This window comes from Alexandromys fortis, unplaced genomic scaffold, assembly GCF_014885135.2.
Source record: "Alexandromys fortis isolate MF-2015 unplaced genomic scaffold, M_Fortis_MF-2015_v1.1 scaffold_76, whole genome shotgun sequence".
Classification (NCBI taxonomy): Eukaryota; Metazoa; Chordata; class Mammalia; order Rodentia; family Cricetidae; genus Alexandromys; species Alexandromys fortis.
The window spans coordinates 6,386,263-6,410,065 of record NW_026067997.1 but is presented as its reverse complement, the minus strand read 5'-3'; the positions used below and the strand labels follow the sequence as shown (position 1 = coordinate 6,410,065).

General features: G+C 44.9%; 1 protein-coding gene across 9 annotated transcripts in view; it reads right to left on the bottom strand.

Annotated features, from left to right (window-relative positions):
* The window catches only part of Mast4 (microtubule associated serine/threonine kinase family member 4), a 905,780-nt gene that overhangs the window by 409,231 nt on the left and 472,746 nt on the right, over nucleotides 1-23,803 (bottom strand). The gene's annotated exons all lie outside the window — the stretch shown is intronic.

The window sequence follows — 23,803 nt, the reverse complement described above, 5'->3', positions numbered from 1 at the left end:
CATCCAACCCCACTCTTAATTTTCCCAGTTTGGGAAGTTCTAGATTTTGTTCTTGTGCCTTCCTTCTGAGAGTCAGCAGTATTGCTCACAGCAAAAGCACAGTACCACATTTTGAAGGCAGGTCACAGCACATGAGTAGATCATGAGATTGAGTTAAATAGATTATGACCGCAATTTTTAATGCAGCTAAATAATTATCATCAAATTCCAACATGGGCTGGAAAAATGGCTCAGTCAGAAAAGTGTTTACCATGAAAACATGAAGACCCAAGTTTGTTCCCCAGAATACATTTTTTTTTAAAGACAAAAAAGCCTGGCATTGTGGTACATGCTTGTAATCTCAGCCCTGGATGGGTGAGATTGGTTTCTGGGCTTGCTGGCAAGCTAACCTATCCTAACTGGAGAGCTCTGGGCCAATACCTGGAGAGTGATTCCTGAGGTTAACCTCTGGCATCCACATACACACACAGGTACAACCAACCCACGACACACACACACACACACAGAGCAAATAGGAAGGTATCATTTCATTATATTATACATTTCATTATATTATACATGTATTATATTATACATGTATGCACATGTATTCTGGACCCCTATATAAAATATGTACTTCTGTGGATCCCATATGAAACGTTGCTATATAAAAACAGATAAATTTCATATATTGCTCACACACATACACACACAGGAAAGGCATTTCTAAGCACCGCAGCCCTTGATGGAAATCAATAATCCTTATATCACTCTACAGCTCTTCAAAAAAGAAAGCCTGTCACAAGAATCAGAGAGGCCGAAGTTACTTCAAGAGACAGCTTTCTAAAGAAGGGTCCCCTGGGTTACAACACTCATGTCAAGATCTGCTAGATCTGCTCCACTTTTGCGAGAACACCTTCAAGACCCTAGGAGAGCAACGCCTTCTAAATGCTCACCTGCAAGGAGCAATACCTGGTGTCTTCAGAGACAGTTATTAAGGACAAAAATATTTCTGTGCACATACATGTGTCCTTATCACTAGTAAGAGCCCCCAAAATGTGTACAGAAAATTCCAGTTGTCACACAAAAGGGTCAACTTCATACATGTGTCCTTATCACTAGTAAGAGCCCCCAAAACGTGTACAGAAAATTCCAGTTGTCACACAAAAGGGTCAACTTCATACAGTCGGAAAAGCAGGATAAACTTGGACAGCACAGCTAAATGCCGTTTTAAGGAAGGTATCACCAAAATCCATTTGGTTTTCGTGGGAAAAGATTTGCACTTGGGTGTCATTATCTGGTTTGTTTTTAAGACTATTATAGATGTTCTTACAGGAGGAAGCATGTCAAAGGCTAAGTCATCCATTTGTCTGACTGTGTGCTATGGCGCATTCAAAATCGCTGCATAAAGAAAACAGTGCCTGCTGGTGGGTACTCCCTCCCCGCACAGTTGAGACTGAACCTTCATTGGTTCAGCTCCACGAGATGCGAGCTTTCCCCCAATCTCGACTGTGTTCGTCAGCAGCACGCAAAGGACTCGGAGCACTTCTATTAAGAACCATCTCCATCTCCCAGACACTTGCCGTATTTCATTGCCTGTTGGTATTTTAGTGAGAGGACCCCGAAGAACGAGCAGACCACCCGCTCGGGGTTCAAAGCCACATCAGGAGGGGAAGGGACCCCGGGGGGCTGTTCTCAGAAACAGTCCTTTCAAAGGAGGAGCTGTAGTCATCTGAAGGTGTCAGCCCAGGCTGCTGTTCATTACATTAAGCGTCCACTTACGGGGCCTCCGAGGAGAGCTTCCTGTCTAGCCTTAGACATTCTGTCCTTAAACCTTACTCCGGAGCGACTGATGCAGTGTCCCATAGTCCGAATGCAGCCGCTCCATCAGACGACACAGAGGATATTGGAGCCCTATTATTCCCTATTGTTGGTACCAAGTATGTCCTTACCCATGTGTCTTTTTTAAACCATTTATTATTGTTGTTGTTGTTTCGCATTGAAAATTTTCGGGAGGAAACTTGTGACTATGTAAGTACAGAATGAATTCAGTGGGAGAATGAGCATCCTCTGTCTGTGTACCAGGGCAGAAATGAGATCCTTTCCCCATTTGGCTTTCACTCCTTTCCCCAGTACACATAGCATGTGCACCCCTACCCCCCACAGTGTCTGCTGAAGACATGGGTCTTCCCAATCAATACTTTAGCATGCCTCTTCTAAGAACATAGATAACCTCTTAAACTCATCTCTTCTATAATCTATATATTCTTATACAGCATCTCCAATCTTTTGAATTAAGGTCAAATGGAAAAGCCAGGAAAACTACAAAATAAGGCTCTTTTATATTTTCCGTGGCTAGGAAAACTGCAGCCACAAGGTGGCAGTGTACCATAGACATTCAACAACATGTTCCCATGCCGGCTCCTGCTAATAAATGTACCAAGAATGAGAGGCCACCCCTCCAGGCCATCGAACGGGTTCAGGTCCACTCTACTTAGCTATTTTCTCTTAATTACTAGTGGCAGCTGCATAAAACACAAATATTTCTTGTTTAAGGTCCGTCAGCTTCTGCTACCCGTTTCTCATTCCCTTGCAGAATTACAGTTAATTACTCTGGAGATGGGTGTTTTATCACAAAACAACAGAGGGTAGAAAAGAAGTAGAAGACGGAGCGGGGAAAAGAGGTCTTTCCTAAGTAGGAATAGTGTGATCTCCTTAGATATTTTCAACAGCCACAAATGCCATGGGAGGGAAGAGAAGGAAATTAAAGTGGGGGGGGGGAGAGGAAGAGGGGAAGAGAGAGAGAGAGAGAGAGAGAGAGAGAGAGAGAGAGAGAGAGAGAGAGAGAGAGAGAGAGAAACAAGCTCCTTTTCCCATTACAGAAATGAAGTGCATAGGCCGGGGTTTTTCATCAGAATCACAGCCTCAAGAGGAGACTACTATTTTAAACCCGGGAAAATAGAGGCAGTGAACAGTGAGGGCTGAAAATGTCTCAAAAACAGGAGAAAAACCTATAAAGAGAACAACGCTCCCAGAAACCACTTCCCTCCTCCACCAATTCACACTCCCCATAGGGCTCTCTCTAAACCTATCATTTTTCCAAATTCTCTGCACTGTCAGTGCCTTTAGTCTTTCTATAACAATTAATCAAAGCTTCTCAAAATGCCCCGCTGCGGCCGGGCACTTCATTTTCCATTTTTTGCTGGGATCCCAACACTCACAATCCCTTAAAAAACACTTCATCACACCTTAGAGCTGACGGTACACATCAAATCTGTCACCTAGAACATTGCCGTTTAACTGATCTCCATTTAATGTTTTCCAACTTTTCCATACCCCAAAGTCGGCGCTCTGCAAGTTCAACCAGAGGATGTCCTGAAACTCTCACTGAGGCTCATGGTCACGGAAGCACGGCTCTGCTCTGCTCAGTCAAGCATTTCTGGGGTCCCTCCCTCTGCAGACTGCAGGCTGCAGGCTGCTCCAGAGCCCAAGCCCCGTCCTGTGTCACCTAACGTGCCGCTAGCCAGGAGCACCTTGTCATGGAAGTTGTCATCTGAAGATGAAGATGAAGATGGTTTTCCTTTCTTTATCCATCAATAGCAAATCGGGATTTCTGGGGACTGGACTTTCTCAAAAATCCCTACCTTGGTTTTTTTTTAATTTATTTATTTCTTTATTAATTTATTAAAGATTTCTGTCTCTTCCCCACCGCCGCCTCCCTTTTCCCTCCCCTACCTTGGTTTTAACAAAGCTGTTTTCCCAGTATGTTTAGGGCACACCAGGAAAGGGTCCATTTGCATATAACTAAATTTATAATTCAGACAGAGGTGCATCATGCCACCACATGTCGAAGATGGACCACTCCTCTTCTTCAAAGCCTGTTCGGGGAAACACAAAATTGTCTTAGGGAACCAAAGGTGCATGACCAAGAGAAACCTCGTCTGGATGTGACCGGAATTCACAAAATGACTGATCCTGGGACTGCTGACAATCATCTGTGTGTCCCGTAACTGTCTCCTTGTTTACCGTCGGACAAAAGGCTGAGGAAAATAAAATCCATCACGGTTACATGTGACTTTTGTCTTCAAAGACGAATACAAGATGAACACAAGGTCTGTATGAGAGCCTTTCCCATCACTTGCGCCATCTGCAGACAAGGACCATGGGTACATCCTCCTCTGCTGAAGCCCCGCCCCCAGCCTGGCGCCACCTACCTACCTCTCTAGTTCACAAGGTAACCATCCACAAACAGCAAGCTTCCAGCTTATCTACTCTCTCCTGCGTGATCTTCAGACACTGCCCCACCAGGCACGCCAATCCTCCCACGCACGGTCTCTGAGCATTTACAGGGATCTCATGAGGAGAAGGAGACACAGCTCAGACAGTAAAGAACCAAACTCACTTATTCTCACTATTTGGGACGCAAAGCTTACGGTCAGTACTAACTTCTCTTTCTCATCCCACATTCCAACAGCGTGCCTGCTAACTCATCCTTCAAAATACATCTCCAAACCCACTCACTTCATCTGTCCCACTATCCACCTTGTCCCTGGTGACCTCTTCCAACAACCTCCCAAAGGCTCCTCCTGCCTGCTCACTAATCTCGGGACAGTCACCAGCGACAGTTTTTCAAGCATATGCCAGATTCCCCAGCCGGTCTGCTGGAGGAGTCCTTTCTTGGTTTCTCCTTCAGCCAGAACAAACTCGGTGCTGACACAGTGGCCTGCTAGGACCTCCCACCTGCTGACCCCAGCCAACACTCTCCACTGCTCTCACCCACACCTCCTTCTGCAGAACCGCGATGACTGAACATCTTCCCATGTTTTTCTCCTTCTTAGGAGACACCCTTAGCTAGCCCGTCTGCTCCACTTTTCCACGTCTCTGTTCAAATGAGTCTCTCTGGGAGCTCCAGTGCTAACTAACTATGGAGACGACCATACTCCTCACTCGATTCCGTTCTTCATAGCATCTACTGTCATGTCACATACGAGATCTTTTTGTTTTGGGTCATTCTTCCTCGGCATTGGTGTGAGTAACAAGAAATTTTATGTCTGTTTCTTCTGCGGCTTTATGCCTACAATAGCGCTCGAGGAAGAAAGGAAGAAAGAAAGGAAGGAAGGAAGGAAGGAAGGAAGGAAGGAAGGAAGGAAAAAGAAAGGAAGGGAGGGAGGAAGGAAAGAAAGAATGAAGGAGGAAGGAAGATTTTTAGTAGGAATAAATGAGTTGCTAACATGTTACATAGAGGTATTTAGTCAAAATATAACAATAGTAAAACAGAGAACACATGCCATAAAGAACACAGCAATAAAGAGCCTTTATTGCTGAAAAATATAAGAAATTACATCAAATGTAATCAACGTGAAATTCTACGAGTCTCCAGTACTTTGACAAAATTGAGCTCTTCACGTATGGGAAGAGTCTTAGGTTATATCAAATGGCATCCTCTAAAAGAGTCTTTTATATATACTAAACTAGTATGCTAATTTTTGAACAGGGCTATCTCTGGAAGGTGATCCCTAAATAATGAATTACGCGACCTTTTAACTATATCCCTCCTGGCGTATTCGCTCGTGTCCATCAATCCAACATCTCCCGGTGTCATCGCTCTTTCCTGTAATTCCGTACGCATTCCCAAGACGTGACACACATGCATTTTAATGACACATCCAGAATGCATGTGCCCCGAGGCTGAAGTTCACGAGTTCAAAGGGATCACCAGTGTCATCTGCATTCATAATGGAACCTGACACTGAAGTCCTTTTCATGAGGACTGACTAGGGAAGTAAAAACTAACATGAAAATGTAGCTTAGTTATTCCGATTCTTGGTATTAAGTAGTCTAAGAACCAAAAATCAAAAACACCTGAGTTATGAAGCTATATCGATCTTGCTGATAACTCTATACTTGCTCTTTCTTTTCCTTACCACCCAATAAAGAATCCAACAGGAAACTTGGAATGACTTTACTGTGTTTTAGAATTAGATTTTACTGTTAAGGCAAAGTCTACAATCAATATTTTAAAACCTGATAGGATAGCCTTCTGTAGCTCAGACAGTCATTACAGGATTCACCTTAATTCCACAGTGGCTGGACAATCCCACAGGAGCTGGCACTTAGGTGTCCCCATTAAGGTATTTAACCCTTAACACGCCTATTCTTCACCTCAGAACATTACTAATGCTCACACTTACCTTCTCAGCTGGGCACGAGCACTGACAGATTTCACACGCGTCAGTACTGGACACCCAGAAGATAGAAAGTGCCTATTCGTGTGCGCTGGAGTTACTTTCTGTTTTACAGGTGCCTCTCCCATTGTCTCCGTGAAGTTTGTACGTGCAAATTAAACCTGCTATGACTTTACCCAGGACTCTGGTTTTTGTTTGTATAGCTGAAGTGAGAGTTTGGTTTTAAATTCCTCTACAGTTATCCCAGGTCACACGCCTCCATGCTGGAGCCTGGGACGCCTGATATATGAGAAGTCACATTTCCTTGTCCTTGTGTGTGTCCTCAGCCATGCTCTCTCTTTTAGGAGGAATCGTGAATCCCTCCCAAATGCTCAGGGACAGAAAGGCCACCTCCCAGGCACGCTATTCTGTCTGAAGAGAAGATCTCAGAGGTGGTGAGGACAGAGGGACGATACATGAAAGGACGAGCAATCCATGACCTAAAATATCGGTGCTCACTGTCTGGCTGCCTTCCCAGGCGCAGTTCAGATGATCCTTCTCTTAGCTGGCCAACAAGGGCTGGTCCCTTACTCAGCCGCCCTTCAGAGCCACATCACTCAGGGACCTTACATCTGCTCCGCACTACTCAAAAATACATAAAAAAAATACTACTCATTCTTGGCACTGCCTAAAGAATATGCTATGTCCCCTTACTGCATCCTAATATCTAAATATTGACCGTCCAGGCCACCAGGAGAGTGGCAGTCCTGACCATTCTGTATTGGGTCTGTTAATTGATTTTGCTGACAATCATTCCGGATTACATCCCCCAGAAGACAGGCTTCCGTGAAATGATGCTGTACGCAACAGTCCTACAAATCTGGCTGCTCAGACCCATCGTGGACAAGGAAGGGGTGCATATCCCTGGGCCCTAGTCAATGCTTAGCTCCATTTATGAGCATTTAGTAAGCTGTTTTGTTGTTTTCTTATTTGAAACAGTCTCTATTCCCCGGTAGTCTCAAGTTCAAGATCTACCTGCCTTGGCTTCCTGAGGATTAATATAGGTGTGATAACTGTGCCCAGTTTATCACGCAGCATTATGGCAGGCTGAGTGCTAGGCACAGGTGTAAGCAAAGAAACAGTAAACAACACAGACTCACTAGGGACTGCTTTCAAGGCTAAGAGGGAAACACTATGAAGACGTTTTGGATGTCAGCACTAGAACCAGTGTTGCTGCTGCTGGGTGGTGGGTGGGCTATCTCCTGGGAACTATATACCTAGCCAAGCTTCTCTAGACACCTGTAGCAGAGCGTCTGTGTTAGGAGTCCCTCACTCCTAACCAGGAAGTGGAATGTGTCCCACTTCCAATCAAATCTTTATGCAGATAGACTTCACTTTATCCTCCAAAGTAGGATTTTTAGTTTGTGGAGATTTCTGTCTTTACACACACACACACCTCTCTCTCCTCTCTTTCTCTCTCTCTTTCTCTCTCTCTCTCTCTCTCTCTCTCTCTCTCTCTCTCTCTCTCTCTCTCACACACACACACACACACANGACATTTCTGTCTTTACACACACACACACCTCTCTCTCCTCTCTCTCTCTCTCTCTCTCTCTCTCTCTCTCTCTCTCTCTCTCTCTCTCTCTCTCTCTCTCTCTCTCACACACACACACACACACAAACATACTAAACATCCACACACACATAGATATACATGCTTTCTCTCTCACATACATATACAATCGCATACACGCTCACATATGCACATATACACACAAATGCATACACATGTACATGCTATCTCACATACATATACATTCACATAACAAATACATACAGACAGACACACATAAACTCATACATTCTCTCTTTCATACCCTCACACACACACACACACCTCACGCCACTGTCAGTGCTTAGAGTCATTCTTGGATTTAGGATAACTGTCATGGCTGAGTTCAGAGATGCCACTCAATTATCTATTTATCCTGCCAGGCACAGGGTAGACCCAACAACAAAGACTTAGCGGAGCTGTATGTCAAGATGTCGCTGTTGGGTTCTCTTGCTCTATGCTTGCTTTCTTCTTGTCTGTCTTCAGTTTTGAATTGTTTCCCCCACAAAGTTATGTGCTGTAGTAGGGTCACCTTAAAACCTTTGAGAACAAGCTGGGTGTGGTAGTTTGGATGTAACTGTCCCCTGTAAGAATATAAAAAGTGGCACTACTAGGAGGTGTGGCTTTGTTGGAGGCGGTATGGCCTTATTGGAGGAAGTGCGTCACTATGGGGGCAGGCTTTGAAGTTTCTATGCTCAAGATACCACCCAGAGTCTCAGATACTTTGTTGCCTTCTGATCAAGACATAGCCAGCACCATGTCCGCCTACACACCACCATGCTCCCTGCCATGATGATAATAGACTGAACCTCTGAAACTGTGAGTCACCCAGTTAAATGTTTTCCTTTTAAGAGCTGCCATGGTCAAGGTGTCTCCTCACAGCAACAGAACACTTGCTAAGACACTGGGGGACAGTGACACATGCCTATAATCCCAGCACTCAGGGGGAGCCAGGAGAATCAGAGTGGAAGGCCAGCCACTGCAACATAGCATTTGAAGCCAGCCTATGCTACAACTTGTCTGAAGAACTTTTGAAAGGAAAATGAGAATGGTAGGAAAAAAGCAGAATCAGCAAAACTATGTTTACAAGGTCTGATAAGTCAACAATTGCCCAAATACTAACTCATTCGAACGATTCTACTATTTATTGCGATCACTTTCTCAATGAATGGCCTCACTGAAAAAAATAAAAAACAAAACTCTTCGACAGAATAGATTTAAACTGCAAAGTGTACTGGATACCAATATCGTTTTCTATCTTTGATATCTGGTGGGGATGGGGACAAAATCCAGAAATTTGAGATTCACCTGTCTCGTCTTCCAAAAATACTGGAATTATAGGCATGTACCCCCATGCCTGACTTCCATCTCTGATTTCATAATTACTTCCTGGGATCACAAACTTCAATTAGCAATATGAAGTAAGTTTCAGACACGCTCTAAAATGCATTGTTAGATCAAACCACAATGGCCTAAACAGAGCTCTGAGCAGGTTCCCTGCTTAAACCTATGGATTATTTCCTTTCCTCCCTTCTGAGTGAGATATGTAAACTAGCACTTTGATAATGGTCTCTCATTTGCCTGCCAACTCAACTTCAAGGAGGTCAACTCCTTAGCCCATGAGCATCTCCACACACACACACACACACACACACACACACACACACACATCCACCACCAGCAAGAGTACATGGTCCCTGCCCAAGGAAGGGTGCTGTGCAGCAGGCATTTAATTGCAACTGAGTATGACGTGTACGTTAAGCCGCAAGTTCAATCGCTGAAAGATGTGAAAAACAGAGCTAACAGCATCTGACAGCCTCAAAACGTGGCATTTACCCATGCACTTTTCAGAATAATAATTGGTGCTTAGCGTTTGGTTTAGGAACAATGACACAGGGGAAAACAAGGGATCTGTACAACTCGACTTTGCATATATGGATCTCCTGTTTTCTGTCGCTTTAATATTCCGGATGTTTCCCTGACCTTTATTTAGGAATCTAATCTACGCGTGCAGTTGTTTACTTATCTGAAGTCATTAAACTCCCTTGATACCATCCTGTCCCCACCAGCGATGTAACTAAAGAGTCTGACCCTGGTTAATAAGCAGGAAGAGAAAACACTTCCCCCGGGTTATTTTCCTTCAGTATAAACCAGAATGGAAAAGTATCACATGGTCCCACAGAGCTGACATTATATGCATGCTTCCTCTTTTCTCAGCATTAGGTTTTATTAATATTCCTAACTTACTGAATGAGGAAGGAGAGATGCAAGGATTCAACATCTTCAGCTCCACAGGACATAACCTCATGGATGAACACCAATATCCCTGACTCCAAAGCCCCATTCATTTCAATGTTCCAATCCCTCTCCCTGACCGGGGCTACCATGGTAAAAACAGAAGAATCTGGGGGAGTCAACGGAGAATACTCCCAAGAGAACACCTGATGCTGAAATCCTGGTGTCACCAAGTACAAATGATCCAACTAAACCCTAGGTGGTGGCCTATCAGACAGCCTTAGCACAGAGTTCGTAGAGCAGAAAAAGTGTATTTAATCCAATTTCCTGATATTACTGGAAGTCCAAGGCCCACGAAGATACAAAGACAGTTGGTACATGAATTCAGACCAGAACCCAAATGTCGAGATCTGACTCATTTAGTATCGACTGTGCTTCCTTGGGTTCTTTGCCTCTTGAAGCTTCAACGTACCCAGCATGCTGTTGCTCTTATGACTAACTTAAGTGAGTCCCTGTGACTTTCTAAGTATCCATATTCTAGCAATCCAAAGTTGTTCTAAAAGATGACCCAAATGCTCATTATAGATAGACAATGGCTAAGGACTAATGAAATAAAACAGAAAGGATAATGTTCGCGAACAAAATGGCTACCACAAAACAGTAGGCACTGAGACGAACTGGGACTACGGAGCTCTAAGTACAGTTGCGGTCTGGCAGCTTATGAATTAATTCTCCTTACTGGGTTGTCAGAGCAATACTGCATCACTCAGTGCCTTCGTTCACAATTGCTCAGACAGGTCACACTCACCAACTCGGAAGCTAGAGCAGGAAGGAACATGGAGTACCTGAAGACATGCTCATTTTCCTTATTCCTTGGGGTTTCCCCTAAATGTCAATCTTTCTTTATCCATCAACTGGTCCGCCAGGGCCAGGTCCTCAGAAGCTGCCAACATGCAGGACCCAGGAATGTGGCAAGGGAGAGGTCTGTACTCAGAAGCCAGTATCTAGAAACGGAACAATTTTTCAAGAACTCTCTTACTTTCATTATGTAGATAAGTGTGCCCTGTGTGTACATATGTGCAGGTACCCACAGAGGTCAGAAGAGGGCACTGGATCCCCTGGAGCTGGAGTAACAGGTCACCTATTGCAGGTAGAAGAACTGAAGTCAGGTCCTCTTCTGGAAGAGGGGCAAGTGCTCCTAAACACTGTGCCATCTCTCCAGCCTAAATGCAAACCATTTTTAGTTCCATCTAGAAAATAAAGATAACTGTATTTCCTCATGGGATTCTTATGTTTTCAGGATGGTGCTCATGGGATTCTTATGGATTGGTATTAAACCCTGAGTGTAATACAAAAAGACAATAAAATGCCGACTCTTTCCCATTCTTCCTACCCCTTCTCAGGCTCATCTTTTTTACTTTTGTCAAATTTGGGACTTTTCTTCCATCACATTCACAAAACTGAAAGTAAAAACTATAAGAGTTGTATTTACTTATAATTTTGGTGTGTGTGTGGGGGGGCAAAGATAGAACCTCTTATAATACCTATACTTTTTAAACAAACCTATACATAAATATTAATTTTTTTAATTTCACACTAAGAGAAAACAGGTTTTTGGGGTATGTCAGCAGCAGAGTTGAAGCCTGAGCTCTGACCCAAAAGGCCAAGTGCAAGTTAAGAATCATGTGTCACAAATTCCCAGGAGCCCAGGGGTATCATCAGGCTAAAACAGACACAGCTGAGAAAGACAATCACTACAACTGTGGCAAACGGTAACGGTGACTGGGCCGCTCCGGGGACTGAAGGGAGGGAGGACAACGAGGACTGTCTATCAGCTTCCTTTCCTCTTCAGGGGAGGAAGATAACCAGGGACTGTGATAGAAGAATAGAAGAGAGAGAAAGAAAGGACTGGGGGGATGATCAGTAAGAGGAATTCGGAAAACACAGCAAATGTCCTGAATGTTCCGAGCTTGCGAGTCCCCCCAGAGTCCCTCCCCTTCCTCTCTTGGTTGTCTGTGAGAGGGCCAAAAAAAGACCCAGCCTCTCTCTTAGCAAAAATAATACAAGAAAGTGATGTCAACACACATTTATTATCTGATTTAATGAATGGGTTGTCGAGATGGCTAATTTTGTCAGTGTGGCATGATCTACAATTATCTGGCAGGTGAACTTTCTAGGCGCGTCTACAGTTGATCCTCTAGACTAGTTCAGTTGCTGTGAGAAGCCCCACCCACCATGGTGGCACCATTTCCTGGGCTGAGTCCTGGACTGAACAGGAAGGAGGGACAGCTGGCCACAAGCAACACTCTGTTCTGCTTCTTGACTGCGGGTGCACGGTGCCGGGCACCCTGAAGGGTCAGCCAGTGCCTTCTCCGACAAAAAAGATGAACTGCAACCTTTCCCTACAAACTAGAACAAGCCCTTAGCCCCTTATGTGCTTCTGACATAGCATTTTATTACAGTTACAGGGAAGGAAACCAAGACAGTCAGGAAATGTTTACTATGAAATCAACAATTACAAATAGATTTCACAACAAGTTTTTAAATGATTTTTTTTAAAATGGCCTCTATATCTGATTTTTTTAAAATTATTTATTTATTTATTAAAGATTTCTGTCTCTTCCCCCCCGCCGCCTCCCCTTTCCCTCCCCCTCCCCCAATCAAGTCCCCCTCCCTCGTCAGCCCAAAGAGCAATCAGGGTTCCCTGCCCTGTGGGAAGTCCGAGGACCACCCACCTCCATCCAGGTCTAGTAAGGTGAGCATCCAAACTGCCTAGGCTCCCACAAAACCAATAGGTGCAGTAGTTAAATGATTTTTAAAATTTAAGATAGTTTTGCAAATTCCAAGGTCTTGAGGAATCGGCAGCTCCACAGCTTAGCACACAGTAGGCCCCCTGGCCTAATTTCTAGAAGACCAGGTTCCCAGCTGTCTGTCTACCCTGTTTCCTGGAATAGGAAAATATTTTTTCCTTTGCAGTTACTACTCTTCCTGTCCTATGCTCCCAGAACTTGAAGTCTGTGGACTACTGGACCTTGGGCTGGCTGTTCTTGCTGCTGAAATGCAGTCACAGCTGAGCACCTGCCCCACCATGACGGTAAATCCCCATCCTGGTGCACCTGGCCCACACGGTGCCAAGTGTCTGCCCTGCCTCTACTAAAGCTAGGCTCTGAACGCTGGGCTTGATAGAACTCTGCTTAATAATGCTGGTGTCTAGCTTCCCTGCGTGTGGTTCGTAGCCCCTGAGAGCTGAACCCCAGGTCACCCTTCCCCACCTGGACTCCCAGTCCCTGACAGCCAGGCCACCTGAACTGGAGAACCAGAAAAAAAAAAAAAAAGCAAATGGCAGAAAGTCACACAAAAGGAAACGAAGAGGATGTGTGTGGGGGAACTCACCAAGGCCAGCTGGCCTGGGTCTGAAAAAGCCTGGGTCAAAACTGGTCTCGCTGAACATAGCGGACAAGGAGGACTACTGAGACCTCAAGAACAATGGCAACGGGTTTTTGATTCTACTGGACCTATTGGTTTCGTGGGAGCCTAGGCAGTTTCGTGGATGCTCACCTTACTAGACCTGGATGGAGGTGGGTGGTCCTTGGACTTCCCACAGGGCAGAGAACCCTGATTGCTTTTTGGGCTGACGAGGGAGGGGGACTTGATTGGGGGAGGGGGAGGGAAAGGGGAGGCGGCGGTGGGGAAGAGACAGAAATCTTTAATAAATAAATAAATAAATTTAAAAAAAAAAAAAAGAAAAGAAAACAGGGAAAGAGAAAAGAGGAAGTAGCTTCTCTTGGAGAAGGCTGACACTAGAGATGAATCCAGCCAAATGGACCTTCATGTTCTACTCTTCATTTGGGTTATGAGCATGTGTGGGATTTGACTGAGCCTTGAAATTCTACTTTGCTCCCCAACCAGGAAGCAAACTCTCCCACACACGTTTCTAACCCTTGGAAGGTGGAGCTCTGCGCAGGACCAAGGTTCCCTCTGCCAGGAAGAAGGTCAGCCTCGAGGCTATGAGATAACAGGGTGGATTGAAATGTTGTCGGCATCCACATGCCAACAGACCAGAAAAAGAAGGTTTTTTTTTTCTTTTGGTACAAGCTCTTGACTCCACAAAATGTATTCACCAGAGCCATGTACGGGGTGATAAATAGAGAAAAGCGTTCACTGACAAGAATCTCTGGAGTCCTTCAAGCTGCCCCTAGGGACCCGGAGAACTGTCTAAATAAGACCAACGGGGCTGCTGAGAGCAGCTACAAAGTGGGGAGCCCGGTTTATCATGGGCTTTCTCCCCCTCACGTGCACACACAGAGGAAATCTGGACCTATTAGTTAAAATCACACCCAATTTTAGCTAATAAGGGTGCGAACTCTAACCCCCCCCCAAAAGAAAACTAAAACAAAAACACATCAGGGCACAAGACCTTCGAAGAAGAAGCTACCATGTAGACCAGTTCCTACCTCGGAAAGTGTGGCCACGCTGACCTCGACAGAGTCTGAAAACGGACTCAGGTGAATGAGCCACGGAGCCACTTAACACTCAGCCTCCGACCTAGCTCTGTGTTCCATGCCCTGGGTCTATACTTTACCTTCCCACTCCCATCTCACTGGTGAGAGGATTCTGTGCCAAACTTGTGTATATCTGAAGGCTGAAATCAAAAGATACGCTAAGAGGAAGTTGCAGGTTTGAACTTCAAATCTGCCTGGGAGCAGGGAGCAGCCCTCTGCAGACACCGGAGCATGCTCTTCAACAGATCTAATGCTCTGCAAAGGAAGGGGGTGAGGATGTCGGGAGAAGGGACAGAGGGTGGTGAATGGATGCGATGGATGGGTGGAATCATTTCTAATGTTCATTTATGTTATTTGTAACCAATATATTTAATTTTATATTTTAATTAGCCAGTAGAGGAATCTCAATGCTTTCCACACAGAGAAGTGATGTTAGTTTGAGGTCATGGCTCTGCTACTGGCTCTAACCTGATCCTAACACACTATATACATGCATTTCAATACTGCAACGTGAACAGATATACAATTATTATGAGCTGATTAAATATAATTTTAAGAACCCAAATCAATTCCATTTTTTCTTATATGAGGATTTTAAGCAATAGTTTTCTCTGTCATGTATTTCTTTAAAGATTAACCCCAGCAGCCAGGCGATGGTGGCGCACACCTTTAATCCCAGCACTTGGGAGGCAGAGGCAGGCGGATCTCTGTGAGTTCGAGACCAGCCTGGTCTACAGAGCTAGGTCCCAGGACAGGCTCCAAAGCTACAGAGAAACCCTGTCTCGAAAAACCAAAAAAAAAAAAAAAAAAAACCCAAAAAAAGATTAACCCCAGCACATACTATGGGAAGCACAGCTTTGACGGATGAGGCCACACCTATTGGATGGGTCCAGGTGGGGAAGCCCAGCCCTCATTATCCATGCATATCATCATGGATGTCAGAAGACCAGCGTTATGGTCTTTGGTCTCCCATTCCACATTCCTCTAGAAACTAAATCATCCTTCTCATCCCTAAGGAGCCTAGGTACAGCCTATCTTAAACCACCACAGCCACTAACATCCGCCCTTGGCCTTCACCACTAATGCCATTCCAGGCATCGGCAAAGCACAGCCATGCACCAAATAAAATGCTGATGGACCACGGATCCACTTATGTCTTACATATTCAGTGTGTGAAAGTGTGTTTGAGTAGTGTGGCAGTGATAAAACCCACAAAACTTAAACTATTAACCGTCCAGACTTTTATAGACCAAGTTTGCAGATGCCTGGCTCATTTAATGCATTCACCAAGCATTGCCTTTGCTCCAAACATTGCTGGATAATGTGGTCACTAACATAACTTTCTTTACAGAGTAACACTGACTGTAAAGCAGAGGGGAAAAAGGGATCAGAGTGAGGACATTTGAACACTGAGAGTTAGAGGTGATTGCTCTGATGGGGTTGGGGTAGAGACACCTGCTAGAGACACAAGAGATGGAAGGCAGCTCTGCAGAAAGTGAGATTTCCAGACTAAGGGAGTGTGGAGTACGGGGCCCAGACATGAGAACGAGTTTAACATATTTGGGGGGAAAAAGCAAGCAAGGTGACTAGAAAGTGTCGTTTATCTGTGCTCTCGTTCCCTGGCCCTCCCCCATCAGACCAGGTACCATTGCAACTGTTCTTTCCAGGTCACCTCACTGAAGCTCTGCAGCTCTCTGACACATGGTTCCATCTGGGAGTTTAGGTGATTCAACAAGGGTATCAAAGCTGTGATCATTGGCAGCTGCTGACTCCAGCCCTTCCTGAACTGCTTCCCGGCCATTCAGACAGGCGGCCCCAGCACCCACGGTGTCAGCCACAGGCTTGCAGCTCCAAGGTACTGCTGAGGGTGGTCCACACTGACACAGGCTGACTGAGGCATGAAAGAAGCTCCCTGGGCCCTCCTTCTCTTCAGCTGTGTGTGCGTGCCTGTGTGTGCCTGTGTGTGTGCGCGCGCACGCTTAATGAGGGTCTTACTGTACTTCTAGACCACCTCCACTCCCCTGTTCTCTAAGCCCCTAAAGACTACCCCAAAAGAAACAGCTGAAATAGCAGAAACTCCCCACAGCCAGGAAACCACACAAGAAAGAAAGAGAGAGGAATCTGTCTTTGCAGCAGGCCTGTGAGCAAAGACAGGCACAGGGAGATGAAGTTCAGAGAAAATAACCGAGAGGAGAAAGATCTGCCACGTGCATTTCTGTGCAGCACGGCGCAGAATGTGCTGAGCAGCCCCACAGCAGGCAGGATTTAGACAGATGAGACTGTACATAGCCCCGCACTGTGCAACTCAAGATCAACCAAGAAACAATGCAGATTCCCAGTCTTCCTTGTTCTAAAGTATATTATCCCACAGTCACTGCCTACCCCTCCCGTATCTCTTCAGAATTTACATCAGCCTCTGATGCAGTGGTTCCCAACTTTCCTATTACTGTGACCCTTTAATACAGTTCCTCATGGTGTGGTGAGCCCCAACCATAAAATTATTCTGTTGTTCCTTGATAACTGTAATTTTGCTAGCATTACAAAGCGTGATGTAGATGTCTGATATGCGACCCCCAAAGGGGTCGGAACCCACATGTTGAGAACCACTGCTCTAATGCTTTTGTCTCAAGCATTCACGTGTGACCAGAGAGCCCTGTAGCTTAGACGAAAAGGAACACCTACCCACAGACACACCCAGCTGCCCTCTGTCAGCTAAGCCTCCTGCTGATGGCTCCTCACAATTTCCTCTGCTTACCCAGAAAGACCCATGGATAAATCACAGTGTAACCATCAATATCATAACACCAAGACATTCCCAAGCCCTTCACAGTAAAGCTGCACAGTAGCAGGAACAAGAGAACAAAGAGCTCCAAGGATGTCACCTACAAAAAGCTGAAGTGCCGAAAGAGGTGGGAGTGATGGGAAAAAGAACTCAGCCTATTTGGGACGGAAAAAAAAAAATCACAAAATACTACACTGACATCTGGGTCTAGGCACTTGGTGCAGAAAAACACAACGCTGTAACTTGGTCAATGCATTACCACCTCGTCTCAGGCCTTATCTTTCAGCTACAGCCCCAACACTCAGCAAAGTGGTGGGTACAGTCAACTTGGTACAAGAGCCTCTCAAGGTCACAGATTCTCCAAGGGGCAAAAAGATGCACCATGGAGGCAGAAGAAAAAGACTGAAATGAAGTTGCAATGACCTTTCCGACAGGAAATGGTGCCACTGGTCATTTCAGACTTCCTTAGTGGGGAGCCCAGTCTCTATCACCTTGTGAAAACCACTGTCATCATCCTCCTCTCCCACAAGAATCCCTGCCCCCAGAGGTCAAGGAGAACAAGCAAAAATGACTGTTCCCCACCCCATACACATCTGAAGCAGGATGGAACTAAATATCCCAGAGTCCTCAAGGAGGGAACAGTAGGATTATCTCTCCGGAAATATGAGATAATTTTACATCTGTGTTACATAAATGACATTTCACTAAAATGTGAAATCAATGTACCATATGTAAATATGTATCCCCACTGATGAGAACAGGAAAAAGCAACAAAGTCAACCTTGAGAATTATTTCCGAAAAATTTGAAAATGGTTGTTACACAAATCACACAAACACAATTAAGTGGTGGCATTTTTCATTTGTTAATAAGGCACGGTTGCTAATTAAAGAAAAAGAAAGATCTATAGGAAGATGACAATGAAGGCATCAATAATTCAAGACTTCAATAACTCTCTCAGAGAGGGAAGGGATCCACCTGAAACCTTTCAATGGCTTTTATAATTCAAAATCTTAGGCAGCACAGTATCTCATGCTCCAAATTTAGTCAAAACAATGACACTTAATCAAGTTTGAAAATGGAAGGTCAAAGAAGTTAGATGAAAGGAGTATGAGCAACCAAAGTATTCAACACAGCCAAACCCCAGAAGTCAGGGAGATGATTCCCTCAAAAAGTGCTTGCCGCCCAAGCATCAGGATCCATGTTCAACCCCCCAGAACTACAGTATAGTTTTAGGGTATGGTAGAATGCTTGCAAACACAGTACTGGGGGTAGGGACAGCGACAGGGATCTCTGAGGCTTGTTGGACAGAAGCTTAGCCTCATCAATGAACTAACGAAGTGACCCTGTCTCAAGACGAAGTGGATGCCCCTGAGGAACTATACCCAAATCTGATGTTTTATCACCATGGACATGTGTGCACATGCACCCCCCAAAACATGAACATAATACACACTCTCTCTGTCTTTACACACACACACTTCAGAAGACAGACCCAAGTCACAACACTTTCCCTGTAGAAGAGAACATGTTGAGATCACCTAAACTGATCTACATAAAAATATGCTCAGAATAAGGATTTCTCCCACTCCCGCCTCTATCGGTTCCTGCTGTTTTATTCCCCAAATTAGAAGCTCTAGTGTGTGTCACTCTCTGGTAAATCTTCAAAGACTGAAGGAATTCTTGCACATAGTAGATGCTGGAGCCACCAGTTCTGAATAGACTATTCCACCTTGTAGATACAAAATAATCAATTATGAACTCTACCCAGTGAGTATGAGAAAAACAGACGTGCATCTTGCCCAGGCTAAAGCATATAATCACATGCTCGCAAGCCCTTCCTCACCCTGGTTTCATCAACTCTGGATAGGGGCAGGTCCATCAGCATGTCCGAGACTGAGGACAGAACCAAGTAGAGTCCCAGTCATGAGACACAAACCAGAAATAACTGAAACATATACATAAGAAGCCACCCAGAGTCCAAGGCCCTTAACTGCCCCTCTTGGTTTAGGGAACGGCCGTGTAACACACTTTGTGGCTAAGTGGGTCTACTAGGCTGACAGAGCTCCTACGGCGTGCTCTCTGAGGGGATCTGCTTACAAGCAAGGCAGCTCTTTCCTTCCAGGTACTACCTGAATCAAATCTCTGTTCTTAAAGAATGCAAATGACAGAGTAGAGTCTACTGCAAAACAGGGTTTTCATCTCCTACACTGGCTCCTGCCTCAAGCCTTTCTGAAGACTGGTTTGACGGATCAAAGTCAAGAGAGTAACTTAGAAGTTACGCTGTGGGAAGTAATCAATACCAGCAAAAGAAAGGCAGCCCTTGCAGGTGCTGTGCTCAGAATCCTCTAAAAGGCTCCCCAAGTCCTCCCTGAGAAGCACAGCTTCCCAAGGACAAAACATAATCAGGATGGTCTAAAGCCAGAGAGGGTCCAGGAGCCTGTGATGAAGGGACCAGTGCTCAAAGGCATCCAGCGCTAAGCTGAGGCTCTCTGCTGGTCAGGGGTGGTGCTACACGAACACCACTCCGAAGAACTTCAAGGGTGACATTAACAGCTTCTTCTTGGGTGCAGGCCAGAGTTTGGGACTTACTTCTAAGGAGCAGAACACGGCATGAGACTTCTAAGGCCTGGTTACAATAGGCCAACTCCTTCCTTGCCCATACTTCCACTCACATCTGTGGACTCACACTGGAGCTCCTCCTGCCTCATACTCATGCAGAAGAAACTGCTATCATAGTCCATACAGTCAGTCAGCCCTGTGGAGAGGTCCACCTGGGAAGACGGGAAGACCGACCTGACAAAAGCTTGCAGCAGCCTTTAATCCCAGCACTCGGGAGGCAGAGGCAGGCGGATCTCTGTGAGTTCGAGACCAGCCTGGTCTACAAGAGCTAGTTCCAGGACAACCAAAAAAAAAAAAAAAAAAAAAAAAAGCTTGCAGCAGTGTGAGGAAGCCATCTTGAAATTGCCCTCTCCAGCTCCTGTCCAGCCACGAGTTGGCTGCATTCCTGGCCACAACCTCAAGAACTGATCTGGAGCAGAACAGTTCAGTTAATTCACTCCCGATTACTACCTCAGAAAACTTTGTATTCTAACTTCTTGGTTTTGGTTTTTTTAAGCTGCTAAAATTGGAAGGTAATTTTCTATACAGCAAAAGGTTACTAATAGGTCAAGAGTCCTTTGGTCTAAATACATACATGTTACATAAGTCACATGTTCACGGCGACTTCATGCAACCAACCACATGCCAACTCTGCCAGCATGTCCAAACAACTATAGCATTGCCTGCTTCTTCTCATGGTTTCTTGTTTATCCTATTTGAAGGCAGAAGAGCAATCCCTGTCACAAAAGCATTCCCTATCAGCCTCCATTGGAAACCAGTTTCATTTCTTTTATCACACTCTCTAAGTGGGCCTGCACATCATGATTGACAAAAATAAATAAATAACAGCAAAGAAAACAGACATATTATCTGTACCTGATGACAGAATAAATAATACTACTTTCATCATTATTCATTTCTACTCCTTTTCCCAAAAAGATCTGTAACAGTCCTAGCAGGGACCTTTCTCCATCACTGGCCCACTGTGGTTGTTCTCACCACATCATCAGAACCTATGCTTCACTCTATAAGTAATTTATTATTCACTCTATAAGTAATTTATTATTCACAAACAGGATTTCAGTGACTGACAGAGTAGACTATATCTTCGATTGTACATGAGCAGACAGGGAAGTGCATATAAGCCAAGGCATACACAAAAGAGCAGAAATGAATGCACTGGAGCACTCTGCTTCTCCCAGTGCTATGTACCATCTCCTGCTCTTTCCCAAGTGGGGGACATGGGCTAGCAGGGGGATAATTAGCGACTGGTTGACATTGGTGGTAGAGTCACTAGCCAATTCTGGATGGGGAAAACAAAACTAGGGGGCAATAACGTACCTTCCAGGTATGGCTAAGATGAGGCAATGCCAAGGCCTACAGGACATGTGAAAATAAGCAAGGACGAGTAACTTCTCCAGACCCTCTGACTCTGGCTGCTAGTTCTAAGATTAAGCATTCTCTGTCACTCTGTCTCAAAGCAATAAAGGAAACCTAACATCAGAAGTTTGAAAGGCGAGAAAGGTCATCAAAGATGCTTTTTGTCCAGAGACAAAGAAAGGTGGCGGGCATCACCTACAGAGGAACTGTTTTCAATTCCATTCCAAACTCATTTATCGAGTCCTTGTTGAGTGTGAAGACACTAAACCAACAAAGAGTGACAAACCAAAATGGCCTTAACCGTAGCAGGTCTCGGGTCCCTGAGTAAATCCTCGACGATCACGGTCGCTCTGCTCAAATAGACAGGCACACAGAAATACGAAACTTTATGCACAGGTGGAAGTGGTCAAGGTCTACGGGTCCTGGCACAAATAATTCCTCGGTATACAGAAAGAGAGGAAATGGAGAATCAAGTTTAAAAAGTACATCATATAATTTCAAACATTCGACACTAGGCTAGCCTCCCTTTAAGGCAGATCAACCATCATCTTCAGCTTCATCCCAAACTAAAAATCGGGACAAATTAGACATGTTTATGAAACTAATATCGTGTAGAAGTCACATCCACTAATTTTCTGGCAACAATGCTTGTAGATATTACTCTGCCTGATCCATTTGGAATATAAAAATATTCTGCAGGCTAAAAACAGAAGCTGGGGCCTCTCAGTATTTTCAATGGCATAAATAATTTTTGGTTATAATATCAGTAGAAAAAATCACTTCAATTTTTCATTTTTCAAAAGGCACAGTTGCTCTAGATAAACGATATTTACGCTGTCAGAAAGAACACATGAATGACAAGTAAACTGGGCACCAGGGATTTAAAAACAAATCCTTTTTCACGGTTCCGAACTGTCTTCTGTGAGACAATTCTCAGGTGCCGTGCAAAGATCGTCCTAAGGGTGAGGACTGAATGCTGACGGGTGTCAAATGATAACGGACCAAATGGCCAAAACAGGGACAAAGAATGACAGTGAGGCTGGTGGACCCAGTCGGGACTCACAGAAAACAGACATGGAAGAGAACACAAACGGATGCCTCTTCAAGCTCTCCCAACTCTCTCTAGTGTAGGACTTTGAGCCACTCCTGGCTGGTTAACTCCGAATTCCAATTTCAGTTCTTGGTTGCGTCAATCTCATTTCAAGAGCCACAAAACCGCCTGTGGCTGCCTTATGGGGCCCGCTGCACAATACATATTCCCACCATCTCCACAAGTTCCACTGCAGGGCTCCTCCTAATAAGGGGAACCTCGAAACTTGGAACCCACTTGTTCTCAATCAGAAAGTCCAGAGATTCAGAGATAATCACCTTTGGTTAAGTTCTACTATTCATAAAGAACAAAGGATTGAGACAAAGGAGCTAGGGAATAGTTCAGAGTAAAACTTCTCTGAGTACAATGAAGAAACAGCCCACAGGACATGGGCTGCACATGGAGCCGAGTCTCATCTGAGAGGCAGTGTTTCCAGGCAGAGGATTATTCTTCCCTGTCAGACAGTAACAACATTTTCTGGACTTCTAATAGCATACCCTGGAGAGAAAAGGAGTTTTGAAACAAAAGGACGTGTTTCAAGAACTCAGCAGAGAAGGATGAAAAGGGAGAAGAGGAAAGAAGGATGCAGAGATGAAGAAACATAAGGAAGATGGGAAGGAAAGGAGAAAAGATGGAGAGAAAGAAATACAGACTCAAGACTTATTTCTAATCTTCCTATTTTCCATAACCATATACTGAAGTCACAATGTATTTAATCAGAAGCACCTGAGTGCCAGGGTGGTGGTGGCATACACCTTTAATGCCAGACAAAGGCAGGCAGATCTCTGTGAGTTCGAGGCTAACCTGGTCTACAGAGCTAGTGCCAGGACAGGCTCTAAAACAACACAAAGAAAACCTGTCTTGAAAAACCAAAAGAAAGAAAAGAAGCAGCACCTGAGGGTGCTGTGTGGCACAACTGTGCCTGGGGAGATGCAACAGGGATGTCTTTGCACCCCAGATAGAGAACCCACAACAGAATGGTAGACAGATACCACCAAAGTTCAACTTGGTGAACCAGTGAGTTTTACTGGGGTCAGTTAGGCGAATATGGGTAAAGGACTACTTAGGGGAATCTGAGTGAGGGGTTACTTACAGGAGCAGAAATGACTCAAAGCTGCATGAGCAAATCCCACTCTGGTATGGGTGACAGCTCACAAAGCTGGGAACCTGGAATGCACTGCACAGCCTGCAGGCAGCTCGACAGGTTGGAGAGGGTCCTTTCCAGGTGCCTCTCCCTGGTTTCTGCTTCCCTCAGAGTCTATTTTATAGCTTGGCTTTGCACATGAGAGTGGGCTTTCAGCTTTCATTGTTTACCCTGGCAGGGAGGGGCCTAGTGAATCTGATCAGTTTCAGGGACTTCCTGAAGCTATTTTGAGTTGTTTACCTCCCTACTTAAGGTTGCTTCCTGCAGGATAAAATGCTTTAATGTAGGAGGAAACTGTTACAGAACAGCAGACGG